The 15,826-nt window shown below is 37.4% G+C and overlaps 1 protein-coding gene across 3 annotated transcripts in view; it reads right to left on the minus strand.

Moving 5' to 3' along the window:
* Window positions 1-15,826, minus strand: part of PDSS2 (decaprenyl diphosphate synthase subunit 2) — a 306,498-nt gene that overhangs the window by 85,931 nt on the left and 204,741 nt on the right. The window lies entirely within an intron of this gene.

Here is a 15,826-nt window from a genome sequence, read left to right on the forward strand (position 1 = left end):
GTCACAGCACACTGAGAAATGTGATTTTGCAAAGCTGACGCCATCTTGTTGCCTTATAGCCATTTTGTTCTCTTATAGCTCAAAGACAGATTAGATACAGCTAGTTTGTAGGAGTTATTCATTGTTTGCAAGAAACTGGGCATGACCTTGAATATAGCAGAAACAGGAGATAAACCAACTCAAACCACTGGGGAGTATTCCTGTGTGAAAATGGCAGAATGTATCAACATCTGTGTAAAGGGAGCGTGAGTGGTTAAAACCTTTTGGGGCGTAGTTTTCTGATTTTTGCTATATAGATAGTGACATGTAACTAGTAAAGCAGAGCTAATTGTACACTCAAACCATGCAGTGTATTTAATTCTCTCCAGCTGATTAGCTCATAACTGATAAACTGACACTTACAGGTGAACAATCTGATTAAGATTCGACAACACTACGAGTATCTATTGATGTCTACGTTACGGACATGTTTGAAAAGGTAATAATTGACTCTAAAAAGTTAGACCTATGCTTCGGTACTGCAGCTTTATCACAGCAGATAAACATGTTCAGAAATTACAATTTGCAAAGGCGTGATTATGCAAAAGGCAAATCCTAAATTCATAAAGCACTGCACTAAATATATAGTATATATATATATATATATATATATATATATATATATATATATATATATATATATATATATATATATATTAGCAAACAAAAGAGATATATATACCGGCGCTAATTACCACTACGTAGATACAATTTGAATAGACAACTGGTATGAATAATATATAAAAAGTCCAGTTTTGAGGAATCAGTCCCAGAACAACACTTAGCTCGGATGAGAGCGGCAGCCTCAGAGAACTTGTGACCAGATGGTTAGTCCGGATAACGATAGTACTGCAACAGAAAAACAAGTAGGGCGCCCCAATGTATATTATCAAATATGAAATTTGGGAAGATGTAATAACTGCGTACCGTAAAAATGTAATCAAGAAGTAAATGGTCATATGGAGGTTCCTCTTCAGAGGTAATCCCTCTCAATCTCCATCAGATGTAACGACAATGCAGAAAAAAACAGAACAAAAACTAACATAGTGTAGTATTGTTATATGCTTAACTGCACCAAATCTGGAAATAGTCCTCCACCAGGAGAAAGAGTGCTAAGTCAGGTAGTGAACCCAAAGGTGAATAATGTAGCACACAGGTGCAGAGTGCATCCCTAAATATATATTATCTGCATACCAAATAGTCAGAAGACCGTAGACTTTCTCAGACCATACGTAAGAGATCAGGCAATTCCTCTGTCACAACCTCATCCAATGGCGGTAATGAACAAGATTGATAATGAAGAATGCAATGTAAAAATATAATCAATTTATTAAAATTGAATAGCACAGTAGTAACTCACATGAGGTAACCACAATAGCGCTGGTAGATGTCACCGATCAACGCGTTTCGTCCCGGTGCAACGGGACTTCCTTAGGAGCAATAAAGTACACTGTACATCTGATGGAGATTGAGAGGGAACCTCCATATGACCATTTACTTCTTGATTACATCTTTACGGTACGCAGTTATTACATCTTCCCAGATTTCATATTTGATAATATACATTGGGGCGCCCTACTTGTTTTTCTGTTGCAGCACATATATATATATATATATATATATATATATATATATATATATATATAGCTATATATCTATAGATATAGATATATAGATATAGATATATAGATATATATATATACCGTATTTTTTGCTCCATAAGACGCACTTTTTCCCCCCAAAAAAGTGGGGGAAAAAGTGTGTGCGTCTTATGGAGCGAATACTACATTGCACACCACCTGAGTATTCTCCGTTTACCGGATCAGTGCGCAGCTGCGTGTCTTAGCAAGTTCAGCTATTGACACGCATGCCTGCGTTCCAAAATATAGGAAGTGAGGGGTCCATCGTTTCAACATATCCCTGACGAAGCCCGCCTGAGCGCGGGGTAAACGAGTTGGAAAATCTGACCTACACCATATCCACGATCCATCTTCTATTTGGACCAGCTTGCCCGCACATCGTAGCTGAATCATTTGTACATGCAACTCCGATTCCGTGCCACTGCAGCGCTGTAGTGTATTGTCAACTTCCCTAACTACAAGTAAGGAGAAAAGTATCAGCTGGGATACCAGCGTGATTCCGCGCAGGCGCACATCAAAGGAACGGGGAAATCACAACTTTCACTGACCACCCGGACACTGAAGTGGATTTTGTGCTAAAGAAAACTATCGGAAGGTGATCGTCCCTCCCTAACTGTAAGCCTAAAGACTGTCTCCCCTTCTGAGGTGTTTTTTCCGGCAGTGCCCGCTGTTGTGGTATATTACCGATATCTATCTATAACTGTGTATGAGATTTGGTTCAGAATACTTTTTTTCCTGTTTTCTTCCTCTAAAAACTAGGTGCGTCTTATGGTCAGGTGCGTCTTATGGAGCGAAAAATACGGTATGTATATATATATATATATATATATATATATATATATATATAGATAAACATGTTTATCGAAAAAAGGGATATTTTCCTACAACTAGTGCTGGAGGACATGTGATTGCCACGTATAAGTTAAGAACAAGCTTTTAAATCATTACTATTCTGTTGTTGAAAAATTAAACAATGCTATGAATAAGACTGGAACAAGATTAAATAATATCAGTAATTCACAATAATTTAACACCATCAAAACACCCAGTGTTTATTACAACTATGACCACTTAACTTTAAATGAGTTATGAGTCATTGCATATGCTTAACATACACATCTATCCTTTAATAGAGCAATTAATCAAGAAATCACTGCAATAGCAAGATTCCTTAATTAGTTTAATAACTTGGCACAAATTAGTTGTTAAAATTCTGACATCAGCTACTACTTAGTGGGTTGCAGAAAGGTCATCTAAACAAATTTTAAAGGTCATTATTTGTGAGCTTAAAAATCAAATTGCTAAAGTGATATAACACGTCTTGGGCAAATTTTGCAATATATGCTGGCAACAGGTCTGGTCTTAAAATAACTGTAATGCCTGATAATTGTTTTAAATGATATGGCTTATTATTTGGTAAATCCAAAGAAGATGACCACTTTAAACCCCAGTTATGCGGGAAGTGATCCATATGTGGACAGATTTTAGAGCAATACTGTCATATGGGCTGAGCAGCGGGATCAGTGCATGTGTAGCCAGCTATAAAATGTATAATCTACAGTGTATCCGGAATGTATTCACAGTGCTTCACTTTTTCCACATTTTGTTATGTTACAGCCTTATTCCAAAATGGAATCAATTCCTTTTTTCCCTCAAAATTCTACACACAATATCCCATAATGACAAAGTGAAAAAGTGTTTTTGAGATTGTTGCCAATTTATTACAAATAAAAAACTAAGAAATCACATGTACATAAGTATTCACAGCCTTTGCCATGAAGCTCAAAATTGAGCTCAGGTGCATCCTCTTTCCACTGATCATCCTTGAGATGTTCCTACAGCTTCATTGGAGTCCACCTGTGGTAAATTCAGTTGATTGGACATGATTTGCAAAGGCACACACCTGTCTATATAAGGTCCCACACATGACAGTGCATGTCAGAGCACAAACCAAGCATGAAGTCAAAGGAATTGTCTATAGACCTCTGAGACAGGGGAAGAGTACAGAAAAATATCTACATCTTTGGAGGTCCCAATGAGCACAGTGGCCTCCATCATCCGTAAATGGAAGAAGTTCGGAATCACCAGGACTCTTCCTAGAGCTGGTCGCCTGTCTAAACTGAGCGATTGAGGGAGAAGGGCCCTAGTCAGGGAGGTGACCAAGAATCAGATTGTCACTATGTCAGAGCTACAGCATTCTTCTGTGGAGAGAGGAGAACCTTCCAGAAGGAAAACCATCTCTACAGCAATCCACCAATCAGGCCTCTATGGTAGAGTGGCCAGACGGAAGCCACTCCTTAGTAAAAAGCACATGGCAGGCTGCCTGAAGTTCGCCAAAATGCACCTAAAGGACTCTCAGACCATGAGTAACAAAATTCTCTGGTCTGATGAGGCAAAGATTGAACTCTTTCGTGTGAATGCCAGGTGTCATATTTGGAGGAAACCAGGCACCGCTCATCACCAGGCCAATACCGGCCCTACTGTGAAGCATGGTGGTGGCAGCATCATGCTGTGGGGATGATTTTCAGCGGCAGGAACTGGGAGACTAGTCAGGATAGAGGGAAAGATGAATGCAGCAATGTACAGAGACATCCTGGATGAAAACCTGCTCCAGAGCGCTCTTGACCTCAGACTGGGGCGATGGTTCATCTTTCAGCAGGACAACGACCCTAAGCACACAGGCAAGATATCAAAGGAGTGGCTTCAGGACAACTCTGTGAATGTCCTTGAGTGGCCCAGCCAGAGCCCAGACTTGAATCCGACTGAACATCTCTGGAGAGATTTTAAAATGGCTGTGCACCGACGCTTCCCATCCAACCTGATGGAGCTTGAGATGTGTTGCAAAGAGGAATGGGTGAAACTGCCTAAAGATAGGTGTGCCAAGCTTGTGGCATCATATTCAACAAGACTTGAGTAATTGCTGCCAAAGGTGCATCAACAAAGTATTGAGCAAAGGCTGTGAATACTTATGTACATGTGATTTCTTAGTTTTTTATTTTTTAATTAATTTGCAAAAATCTCAAAAACACTTTTTTCACATTGTCATTATGGGGTATTCTGTATAGAATTTTGAGTGAAAAAAGGAATTTATTCCACTTTGGAATAAGGCTATATAACAAAATGTGGAAAAAGTGAAGCGCTGTGAATACTTTAAGGATGCACTGTATACATAACATTTATAACAAGTGAATGGATTTAATAAAGTTGTAAATTTCCAGATCCCGTCTATTTGCTACTACAGATGAGAGACCTACAGTGTTTTTCCCCAAAGCAAGAAAATTAAACTGTGCTTAGATCAAAAAACAAAGGAGGGGCTACACTTGGAAATAACTATCACTGCTTTGACTAAGTTTGTATTGGATCAGAAAGGGAGAAGGGGGCATGTCAACTCCCTCAACACAAGGAACATGAAAGGGCATTCTAGATGGATCTTGTAAACCTAAAGCTTGCTGTAGTTACACTACCCATTGCAGACAAAACTCCCAAAAGGAATGAAAAAGAGGTAAATCATCCAAGGACAACTTTTGCCTGTGTGAGTTGAAAATGGAGTGTTCCAATACTAGTTGATGACAAAGCTTCTCAACAATAACTCATGCTGTAAATCAGTGCAAAGATCCCTTAAAGGTAGCAGTATATTGTGTATTCAGGAGAGACTGAAAATACACCGAAGAGGTATGCACCATAGATTTTGGAGTCAAAGCTGGCTGCTTTGGCTAATGTGCAGAGAAGAATGCTGTAATATACTGGTCAAATCTCAGTTACCGGCGCTCTAAAACAAATCAAAATATAAAGCATTATGTGTCGACATATAAATAAGTAGGATCATTTTTTGCACAATATAGGTATATTGGGGAAAGCTCACCTGCCAACACAGTTGATTTGTATAGTGTATGTTTTAGAGCACTGGACTGACAGCACTTTCTCAAATGATATTATTCACTTGTACAGATTTCATTAATTTAAAGGAGAGCACCTTGGTTTTACTGAGAACTCGAGTTGCCCTCTACTTAACCTGATTCTGAACAAAAAAAAAAAAAAGAAATCCCTGTTCAGAGTCTTCTTCCTCCAGTTTCTGTATAGACTGGTCCATTCTTGGGGATAGGAGAAATTGTGCTCAAAGTGCAGAATATGTGGGGTCAGAAATTTCCCTATACAAGTGAGAAGCAATTTAACTAAGATGAAGTAAAACTGGAGTAGTAAGTAACTGTAGAAGTATCATGGATGCAAATGCAATTATATTCATTGGAGGACCTTGATATGGACACATGGTAAACAAAACACTGTTTAACTTGCGACAAAAGTGAACTGAGGGAAGCATGCAGCCCAGAAAGTATTAGAGTGTACAAGCCGCTATTTCAAACATTTTCCGTATGGCATATATGAATGTGCCTGACCAGGTACCAATGCTTAGCCTGACAATGCCCTTTTTGCATCTCCTGTTCTGGCAGTTGTACTATTATGGCCATCCTCAAATAACTATTCTGTTGGTCTCAGCAAAAATACAGTTGTTGCCTTGTAAGTTTGGACTGCATAACCCTAGGTTTGCTGTGGGAAATAATGTGTGGGTACTGCACTGAATTAATAGGTATCTTTATTCCTGGACTTCACAAGGGATTTATCCCTAGTGCCCAGAGAGCTCCCCATGAAACTTTAGCAATAAACCAGTGAGTGGTCATCACAAGTTTACTGAAAATGTAGATTTCATTTTGAATATTTATGCAGATTCTTATGCCATTCTCAAGTACACACCACTGTGAAGAAACTATGCTTTGTTCTGTCAGGAACAGAGAATTACAGGAAAATTACTGATTAAAAGAACAATTATCTTGCATATCAGAATATAAATGTATTGTTGCATTTAATTATGGTAACAAGCTTTAAAAGTACAAATTACAATATATCGTTTAAATAAACAGTTGTTCATCTCATGCTGTTTATTTACTGACAATATACAGCTCTAGTCAGCAATCTACCAAATAAACGGAGATAAAAAGTAAAACATGAGTCATGCTGATATGTGCTGTCACTGGCAATCAGCCCTTTGAGAGGCTGTCCGTAGGAGTTTGATACATCAGACAGACAGCTGATCGACATTAAAAAGTCTTGCTTTGGGCAAGTCAGAGTACCTGTCCTGAATATAAAGTACAAGCTCAGAAATTAGGCACCAGTCCCCCCCTCCTTTGTGAAGCAGACACAAGCACAAATGGGAATCCCTGGTGCTGAGATTTCAAAAGAAGCAGCTAATTTAGGCAACGGCTCATTTCCTCGACTGAAGGAAACATCAATATCCAGAGAAGATCAGCTCCACCTCCATGACCCAGCTATTCAGGCAGAACTGTGACTATATCATTACTTTACTTAATAAGCTTTTAATGAATGAATACAAAATTCTATCACGGATTGTACATAGTGATGGAATATAGTAAGACATTTTAAGCATTCTATACTAACATTTGCATAGGATCTATTCCCTTCTTCATACCGTAGGCTATTAAGCAATTCACTAATGAGCATTGTAAAAAGGATTATTTTATAAGGGAGTTGTCTCTAAAGCTGGGTACACACTACAGAATTTTCCACCAACTTTTATGCCGATCGATTTTACATGCGATCGATGTTCCGATCGCTCGGTCCATGGACTGCATACACACTAGCCTTGTTTAGGACGATAAAGGGAAGAGCGGACATCCCTTTAGCGACTTTTTACAGCCATGTTGTCGTGAGCAATGACTAATTTCGTACTCACTATTGTGGATCGGTCGGAAGTTTATACACACTACACAACGGAAACGAGATTGGAACGAAAATATTAAACGGTACGACAAACCAAATGAGGCGACAATCGTCCATTTGGGCATACTTTCGGCCATCGTGTCACTGCACACAATGACCCGACTTTTGAACGAGCGGTCGTATGTCGGCTGATTGAGCCGATTATTGGACACAAAACGTGTAGTGTGTACCCAGCTTTAGTAAATGGTAGGCTATTGGCAGATCTCTAAAGCCTATGTTTGCCACATTCACTTATAACAATGACCATTCCAGTCACTCCTCTACTGTAACTTTAAAGCAGGGTTGTCCAACACGCCTGTAAATGTGGCCCAGAAGGAGTTTTGGTTGTGGCAAGGGGGCAGCACTGTTAATGGGAAAAAAAATCCTGCAAAAAAAAGAAAAGAAATTACTTACCTTGCGGTCACATCAGCTGGTACTCCGGCACCCTCCCTTGTCTCCTCCTCCATGCGGTGCTCGCAGTGAATGTCGGGCGTGATGTCATTCACGCCCAACATCCATTGCGGAGTGCAGCACAGAGGAGTCACCCGCGCGAGAAGAACAATCAGCAGCACAGAATTGGAGAAAAGAAGAGAAGAGGACAGGAGAACAAGCCGATTAAAAGGTAAGTTAAGGGTCACCTGGTCCTGGAGCATCATGGACCTTATCTCCCTGCTACATACTTCTACTTGTAATACTAATGGAGCATTATATATTATTCTCTTTGGCCCATTATAAGTATTATTCCTTAACTAACATAGTGGTGTAATTAGCAAAACAGGTGACAATTTGGGGTCACAGTGATGTATATGTCAGGTACCGCAGGCCTGGTCAGGGCACCCTGATATACAATGCCTGGCTTAAATGCACTTTATTGATATTACATCGAAACAATACAAAAAGTGATTATATTATAATAACTAATAACTAGAGAGGATTTTTTGAACAGGGCGATTGAAAGGTAAGTATAGGGGGATTTGAAAAGAAAAGTGATATATATATATATATATATATATATATATATATATATATATATCACTTTTTTTCTCATATATATATGTTAACTATGTTTTCTATGGTTTTTTGGGTGATCAGCTATCGTTATTGTATCTTATGTGCGGCCCAAACCAACTCGTCGTCTTCCAATGTGGCCCAGGGAAGCTAAAAGGTTGGACACGCCTGCTTTAAAGTGTCACAACTTGGCAAGCAATATACACAAAGAACAACGGATAACAGGAAAATGAGCAACAATAATAATGTTGAATTAAACAAAAATCATCCAAAACCAATACATGCATTCCAGACAATATATTTGTTATGCTCTTAGAATAATCCTTTATTGCATCACAGGATACACAGACTGATTTGGTACTTTATCAGGCATGGATATTTACAACAAGTATTTAAATCACAAGTGTGTTAAATTTTAATTAAATATATTACCTGACCTTACGCCGACTTGTCTAATAAGAATCTCACCAATGTCCTATAAAACAATCCTACATGTACAACAGAAGTCAACATAATTCAATTACACAACAAGTCAAATTACCTTCAATAACATATGTTAGTGCTATAATGCTAATGATTTTAGATCATTGACTATAATCATCGTCATCATCAACATTTATTTATATAGCGCCAGCAAATTCCGTTGCGTTTTATAATTGGGGACAAACACAGTAATACACAATTCTGGATAGTACAGACAGAGGTAAGAGGGCACTGCTCGCAAACTTACAATCTATGGAAAGTAAACATACATATAATACAAAAATTCATTTAAAAAGCCAAAAAATATTTGTATATGTAAATACCAACATAGAAGCAATATTGCGCCCTCTTTTATGTACCATTGTTTTACAAACATAGAAGCAGCTATTAATCCAATCCTTAATTATTTACCTATTTCAATTTATTGTATTAAATAAATGATATGATATTATATAAATGAATTGTGATCTTGACTAACTGCATTCAAAGAAAATAAACTTTCCCCATAGTCTCTACGCATTTGGATAAGGTGACTGACCTTCTCAGTTCTGTGACCAAGCTTCAATTCTCTAAATGCCTGTGGTCATATCTTCTGAGTTTACCAACTGTGGGATTGGACAAACACACCCCGATACTCAATGCAGCCAAGTGCCTGATAGCCAGTCAATAGAAGCACCCTGTGATTCCTTCATTACATATACTGAAGTTTATCCGGCATCTAGCGGCTCTGGAGAAATTAAAACTTATTTAAATAACAAGTCTCACAGATTCACTTACACTTGGGGTACTTATTCAACAGGCCCACTTCCCAATATAACTCCACCAAAGGGCTTTAAGACCTATGCTTACTGTAACATTTAGCTAATAATATTGAATTAAATTTTTATCGTTCACAGCAATATGCCAAACCAGCAGTGGCCTCAAATTCAATCTCCCCCCTCCCCAAAGCTATCTTATCTGCCTCTTCCTTACTTCCACCAAACCATAATTATATTTACTTTCTAAACTACGTTATGCTCTCTTACCAGTTAATTACAATAATGCTCAGATCTGTCTCTAAATTAGCCTGAATTGTAGTCATTCCACAGTTATAGTGTACTGCAGCCTGTCACTGTTCTGGTGCTCATATTGTTTATACATGAAATTAAATACAAAATATTTCAGATTTTGCATGCTGCATTTAAAAATAAATGGTCCATAATGGCTTGTTAAAATATTGGTATGTTACACTGCAACATTTAAGTCAATTCTAAAAAATACACTTTTGCCTGTCCCCTTTGCCCTCTCTTCACTGTTAAAATTGTGCTATAAAGATTAAATATTCACTAGCATGTTAGGAAAAAACTAAATATTTAGGAACATTGAAGAAAACTGTTCTACAGGAAAAAGTGTACAACAGGTTGTGCTGCTCATAGCAACTAAATAAGGCGTTAGTTATATTAAAGTAATTCTATCATTTTAAATAAGCATTGCCCAAGCGATTGTATTGTGTTTCCAATGCACAAAGTAATTTATTTTAGCAGATGCAAAGTTTAACAGTTCAATACATGATTATAATATATAATACAGTACAGTACAGCCAATACCAAAAGATTCATACATACCACGCTCGTTGCGCTCCCACGGGTACCAGTGAACAGTAGTTCACTCTAGAATACTGTGGCCAGAGAATGACTGAAGCTAGTGGGAGCACAGCTATGATTATATACATTCAGTGTTACAGAGATAACAATGCAGATGACGTGGCTTGCTTCTATTGGTACAGGTATCAGGAAGGTCCAGAGTGCTGCAGGTCATAGGCTAGTTCAAACAACCCCCTCAAAGGCTGAGGTCAACATTCCAGATGATTCTCCCGCCCAGAAACCAGTTACAACTAGTCCATTAGCATTTTACAGTTTGGTATCACTCTGACTATTTATTCCCTAACATCAATAACTAGAGTATGCAATATGCGATCTCTTCGGCGAATGAACCGGACAGCTGCTGATGAATAGGGGATTAAAATGATATCAGACATGACACATTTCCTATAACCTGAACCTTAAATAACACTGAAGTGTACATATAATCATAATATATAAACTAATAATAAACTAAATACTATCTGCTCATAAATCACTGTATAATGGAACCAATATGAATATGAATTATATAAATAATTAAATGTTGTAATGCGAGTGTGTGCGTGCGTATTTTACCGTGCTACACGTGGCATACTGAGTGCAATCGCACGATAAAACAATATTAACCAATATACTTTCGTTCATCCAATTACACGACTTCGACAGTTATTTTTCTAGTTACAAGGTAACAAAATTATTACCAGTCCAATAGGATTCATTTCTATTCCTAAATAACTTCATAATGCAAAATTCAGCAGGATATATATACCGATTGCTGGAAGTGGAGGTCTTTGCTACACAGAAAGAAAACAAACAAATTACCACTTACAATTACTATAATGCTATGAGAGTGACAACTGAGCTGTCTAAAAAAAGTACTTCAATTGCAATTCATCCCAATTATAGATGAGTTAATTACAGAAATGTTAGAAAAAAAGTGAGATGCCCAATATGATTTTTAGTGCACACAAATACTCACAACACAGAATCTGCACAGACAATGACCCAAAGTAAAGTGCAGTTTCCCCTTACAGTTGTATTAGTAATTGAATATTATATGTGGTATGATTGTGCATGCAGGTGTTCATAAATGAATATGTGATGTCCTATACAGTATAGGGCATATTCAATTAACTTTTCTGTCTGCGAATTAGGACCCATGCAGCTGCGCGTAATTGCGGACAAGAAAGCTAAATGAATATGCCCTATGGGGGAATTCAAGTAGTGCAGCGTTAAACTTATTAGCGGCGAGCAAAAATCCGGCGCTAAATCTACTGTAATAACGGTATTTCAGCGCACTATTACCGAAATAACGGTAATAGTGCGCAGGCCGCATTACTTTTTACAGTACCGCTGGCAATTGAATTCCCCCCTATGTGTTTCCGTATTCTATCTAATACAACCAAGCTATTGAAATGTTAATTTTTAGTAGTGTGCTAAAACTCATTCCCAAAACAATGGTTATGAACAACAGGACTGATTGGAAAAGGAGCACTGGTAAGTGACATCATATACACACACGCAATCCAAACAGTCTTGTGGCCAGCTATTCGGTACAACATCTGTCAGGGCATTTTGGGAAGTATAGTTCCTCCACACCTGGAGAGCCAGTCTGATCTATAGGTTTGTGCCTTAGTAAGATGTACATTAAAAGTTAAAACCTGTGATTTTATTATTTAATTCTCAATCTTAATTCACACATCCACTGTTCCCACGTAATTATCTGCAGAGATAAATTATTAGGTTGAACAAGACAAACAACTATCACAATAACAAATTCCTCTTTTTAGATATAATAAAGCACTTACAAGCCATGCTGAATGTGTGCCTTCATGGCAGGGTATCTCCACCTCTTTACCTCATGGGTTGAATTTAGGCTCAGAGCAGGTGGTTAAGCACCAGCAGAAAATATTTCATCTTTTCTAGCATGCCAAGTTTTGCATATTTTTTGCCTATTATAAAAATAACCACAATAACTCTTCTAGCAAGCTGTGAAGAAATGCAGTATAGAAAGTAGTGGGTAATATAATATAGTGAATGTGTTTCACTTCAAGTGCCAAGAGATTGCAAATTTGACAACAGAAATCATATTGATGGCTCAGTAACATCTCAACTAATGTGCATATATGTGTTGCTTCAGATTGATGCTTAATAACTCAAAAATACCATCTTTAATTATACTTTGCCTTATAACCATTAGACGGTTCCAGTCAAGCATGCTGCATTTATTAGAGGCGGCGTGTCAAATAGGAGTTGACAATTACTGGTTATATCAATACACATTATGCCAGATGGTAATGAGCCATACACAAAGGACTAGCCATCCAACATAATCATGCCATTTCCACAGAAATGCTGAAGAGGTTATGGTTTATTACACAGTACTCATTAGATATACCAAGGCAGCATTAGGAAATGTGCCTTGTTTCAGTGAAGGCTTTGACTTCACAAGTTTTGTCAGGCTGGTACACAAGGTTAAAGTCATCACAGTTGGCAAAAAAAGTGTGTCTTATTATGTACATATTAGAGTATAAGAAAATCTGTCACCCACAGGAATATAAAAATAGTTTAACATCAAAATATAAACAATGTGAAAAATGTGTAATAATATACATATATATATATATATATATATATATATATATATATACACATACACACACTTTTTATTTGCTGTCTGTTCTTCTCAGGTGCATGCTCATTTTATGTATTTGAATTTAAAATGCTTTTACTAGAGGTGACAGTACCATTTGCAAAATTTCATATACACATCACTTTCTCATCTCATAGATATAGCTGAAAAAGTGGTTTAATTTGAACGTGGTCAGGGGCAGGTGCAAATAGCGGATGATGATGAAGTATACTCTAACCAGTGAACCGTTTATAATTAGAGAATGATTCACAGACGCGAATTGAAAATTTAGTAGTTGAACGGGCAAAGATTAGGATTAGCTGAGCATGTTGGAGCAAAGATTAAAAAAAACCAAATGTCAGGAAGTTGTTCCTGTTGTATTAGCTGGATATTCATTCAGTGCAATTGATTCCATAATATATAACAAATATGTTTTTTGTACTTGATAGCAAGGTGCACATAGGTGTCTAAGGGGTCTGTCTTCAGACCTGAACACATCTGCAACTCAGCGTACATATGCATGTGACTACTTCAGTAGCAAATTACGCTTACGCTGCACTCTGAATCGGGCCCTAAGTGTAAATAGAGATGGGACATCTTTATATTAATTGCCATCAACAACTTCAACTACCCATTGGGGTCCTCAAATAATGAGGAGCCCCTCCTCTGTACTCTTAAATACTTAAGATTCTTCTCACTGAATGATGCTGACCTTAAAATATAGACACACTGCTCCTATGTATTCAGTATTCATTGTTTGTAAATCCTTCTCACTATACCCCTGATCTGGTAGGATTTTTCAGTATGTTCAACTTTTGCAGCAAAACCCCCATGTGAATAGAAGCTTGTGCGCCACTAGAAAAAAGCGTCAACAGGAGTGGCATACCCACCCAATGTACTTCATGTGGTCACATCACATAGGTAGTGAGCCATGCCCGCCTCCTGTAACACACTTGGCATCCTTCATCTCAGTAACAATACCTCCGTCAGTTCTGTAGTGAGACATTTCACCATTATTATAGCATAGTAACACACTTCTTTTCAACTCTCCTCTGTAGCAGCACTCCCACTAGTATAGTGCCTCATCATTACCTCTGTAGCAACACATTAGCACACTCCTTACTTGTCCTTGCAGTTGTACATGGACAGTCTGGAAGAGAATCGGAGTGAAACTCATTGATTGACTCATTGATTGCATAAACTTAATGCAATTGTCAATAAAAGCCTTTGACACTTATGAAATGCTTATAATTTTACTTCAGTATACTATAGCAACATCTGACAAAAAGGTCTAAAAACACTGAAGCAGCAAACTTTGTGAAAACCAATACTTGTGTCATTCTCAAAACATTTGGCCATGACTGTATAGTCTTGTGATATTCTGAGTTGGTTTGTACTCAGTTTGTGTGATAAGCCTGCTTTTTCTGAAATTTGGAGCGCTCTAATTAGTAACTTTTTTATGGATATAAATGGTCATATAGCTCTGCTATACACATAAGATAATCATCATCAACATTTATTTATTAGCGCCAGCAAATTCCGTAGCGCTTTACAATTGGATAACCCTTTATTATCAATTTATTGTGTGATATATTTAATGGTAAAACTTTTTTTTATAATGTACCATAGAGCACACAAAAAAATGTACATATGAAGAATACTACACATGAAACCACAGAATTGGACAATAAACGCATATAAGCATTTTTGCTTTTAATACTATATGTTACCACCAGATGGAACTCCAATATGCACATTCAGAAAAAGCAGGCATTCGAAGTAATCATTTAGAATTTTAAAATGCTTTGTCATCTGTGTTAAGTGTTAAGACTAAAAGTTGGCCACACATGCTGCTTTATAGCAATCAATGCTAGATAGTTGTCAGATATTACTGCATTTGGTCACAGAAGGAAAATGATCATGATTTTACTGAAATGATACATGTGTGAATTGTACACTCCAAGGTACAACAAAGCTCTGCTGTGTGCTCTGCATCATAAGGAAATGTATCTAGAAAGTAGCATTGTGTTGTATTCCATAGCAACAAAAAGTAATTTCCTGATTATTTAAATACATGGCTGATTTAGTGAAACATAATATTTAAGCCAATAGATTAAGGTGGGAAGCCAAGTACAATCCAATACAAAACATGGAAACCCCTTTTAAATAGTATGCATATTCTGTAAACTCTCAACACTCCTCTACTGAAGCCAAATAATATATATTTAAGTTTGAAAAAGTTCCTAACGAAAATATAGTTATGAGCGTGCATAAAAGTATGCATAGTTACCCACACATTTGCAAGTCTATTTTTTGTGGACATGTGAGTCTGAACACACTAAAGGCAGTGTACCAGTGGATATATTATTATTATTATTATATTATTATGGGTATTTACAGACAGACAAAAAGGTAAGAGGATCCTGCTTGCTCAGTTTTTTAGATATTTGAGTTTTAAGGTGGCAAGAGGATATTCAAAACGAAATGGCAGAAAGACATTCAGTAACGCGGGTCCACACAATTAGAGAGAGATCCAGACTAGATAAACTTCTACATCCTTCTGTTTTATGTAGCGTACATGTGATCACCAAACAATATCTAACAAAGAGCCATGTCATTTCAAAGAGGGG

Source organism: Mixophyes fleayi, chromosome 3 (genome assembly GCF_038048845.1).
Source record: "Mixophyes fleayi isolate aMixFle1 chromosome 3, aMixFle1.hap1, whole genome shotgun sequence".
NCBI lineage: Eukaryota > Metazoa > Chordata > Amphibia > Anura > Limnodynastidae > Mixophyes > Mixophyes fleayi.